This window comes from Geospiza fortis, unplaced genomic scaffold (assembly GCF_000277835.1).
Source record: "Geospiza fortis unplaced genomic scaffold, GeoFor_1.0 scaffold148, whole genome shotgun sequence".
Classification (NCBI taxonomy): Eukaryota; Metazoa; Chordata; class Aves; order Passeriformes; family Thraupidae; genus Geospiza; species Geospiza fortis.
The window spans coordinates 113,599-116,086 of record NW_005054655.1 but is presented as its reverse complement, the minus strand read 5'-3'; positions in this window follow the sequence as shown (position 1 = coordinate 116,086).

The window sequence follows — 2,488 nt, the reverse complement described above, 5'->3', positions numbered from 1 at the left end:
ATTATATATTATATATTATATATTATATCAGCCTTCTAAGAGCGTGGAGTCAGATTCCTCATCTCTCACCTCGTCCTGGGGACCTCTCAAACTCCCCAGTGTTGCAGCAAACCCTGAGCTGCCAGGAGGTGGGAATGGATGAGAGGAGCAGCCCTGGGCACAGGAGCAGCTCTGAGCCCTCCCTGCCAGCCCTGCCTCAGTTTCACTGGGAGCTGAGGATGGTTCCCTGTGCCAGGCTCATCCAGCCCAGCCTAACCCCTGTGCCAGGCTCAGGCTCATCCCAGCCCAGCCTAACCCCTGTGCCAGGCTCAGGCCCATCCCATCCCATCCCAGCCCTGTGCCAGGCTCAGGCTCAGGCCTATCCCAGCCCTGTGCCAGGCTGTCCCCAGCTGCCATCCCCGGCCCCTGGAGCGGCTGGAGCAGTGAGCTGGAGCACAGTGCAAATCCCATTTCCTGAGGAATCTGGGCTGGTTTGGGAGCACTTCCCAGCAGGGGCCTGGGAATGTCAGTGCCAGGGAACATCCTGGAGCTGGGCCCTGGAGGTGCAGCTGGTCCCAAAAGCCACAAAGGGTTTGGGGGCAGGCTGGAATTCGGGATTTCAGCTCACTGATCCTGAACAAGGAGCAGGCTGGAATTTGGGATTTCAGCTCCTGCCCTACACAAGGAGCAGCTGGAATTTGGGATTTCAGCTCCTGCCCTGAACAAGGAGCAGCTGGAATTCAGGATTTCAGCTCACTGATCCTAAATAAGGAGCAGGCTGGAATTTGGGATTTCAGCTCCTGCCCCAAACAAGGAGCAGCTGGAATCTGGGATTTCAGCTCCTGCCCTACACAAGGAGCAGCTGGAATTTGGGATTTCAGCTCACTGATCCTGCCCTAAACAAGGAGCAGGATGGAATTTGGGATTTCAGCTCCCTGATCCTAAACAAGGAGCAGCTGGAATTTGGGATTTCAGCTCCCTGCACAAGGGAAGCAGCTGCAGGATCAGGGAGAAGGTGAGGGGCAATTAGGGAGCTGTTAATGACCTTCAGGAGCAGAGGAATCCCGAGGAGCCCGTGCTGGGCAGGGCATGGACAGCCTCAGCACTTCAATTACAGCCTGCTTAACCTTAAGTTAAACACAGTTTAATTAAACCAGAGCAAAAGGCATGCAGGCTTGGCGTGGGGCTGAGCTCAAAACCAGGCTCATGGCAGCTTTGAATGAATTAGGAGAGATTGAAGCTGAAGCAAACAAAATTAAGGCAAAGCCAGTGAGCAATGGGGCTGTGTCATTTGGGACAGCCCACTGCAAGTTTGGGCAAAACCTGGAACCCCTTTGATGGCTTTAATTTGGTTTTCCAAAGTTGAGGAGCCAGGATTCCAATGGGAGAAGCTCCTGCACCAGGGGCAGGGCACAGGAACCTGCCAGGAGCAGGAGCTGGGGGTTAAAACCCAGAACAAGGGACAGAAACCAACAAATTCCCCTCTTTAAACCCAGTCCTGGGTGATGGAGGTGGGGAAAAGTCACAGCAGGAGGATGTGGAGCTGCTGGAGTAAATCCAGAGGAGATCCCAGGGCTGGAGCCAGGCTGGCACAGCTGGGAATGTTCCCCTGGAGAAGGGAGAATTTGGAATTTGGGATTTCAGCTCAGCATCCTGAACAAGGAGCAGCTGGAATTTGGGATTTCAGCTCCCTGATCCTACACAAGGAGCAGCTGGAATTTGGGATTTCAGCTCCTGCCCTGAACAAGGAGCAGCTGGAATTTGGGATTTCAGCTCCCTGATCCTAAACAAGGAGCAGCTGGAATTTGGGATTTCAGCTCCCTGATCCTACACAAGGAGCAGCTGGAATTTGGGATTCCAGCTCACTGATCCTGCCCTACACAAGGATCAGGCTCTGGCAGCAAAAGCTGAGATCTCAGACACTGAACCAAAGCTGGGCAGAGCAGGGGGGCTGGGGAAAGCCCAGAGCTCCTGGCAGGGAAGGTTTGGGGGTCCCTGATCCCCTGGGAATGAGCTGGGGCTCCTCCAGAACAAAGTCTGGGGGGAAACAACACGGGCAGGAGGGGGGAAATAAAGAACTGGAGGGGCTGGGACAGGGATGGAGGGGTTTGGGACAAGGATGGAGGGGTTTGGGACAGGGATGGAGGGGCTGGGACAGGGATGGAGGGGTTTGGGACAGGGATGGAGGGGCTGGGACAGGGATGGAGGGGTTTGGGACAAGGATGGAGGGGTTTGGGACAGGGATGGAGGGGCTGGGGCAGGGATGCAGGGGCTGGGCTCTCCCAGGAGGATCTGGAACCAGGGATGCAGGGGCTGGGCTCTCCATTGAAGTGTTTGAGGCACAGATGCAGGGGCTGGGCTCTCCCTGGAGGATCTGGAACCAGGGGTGCAGGGGCTGGGCTCTCCCTGGAGGATCTGGAACCAGGGATGGAGGGGCTGGGCTCTCCCTGGAGGATCTGGAACCAGGGATGGAGGGGCTGGGCTCTCCCTGGAGGATCTGGAACCAGGG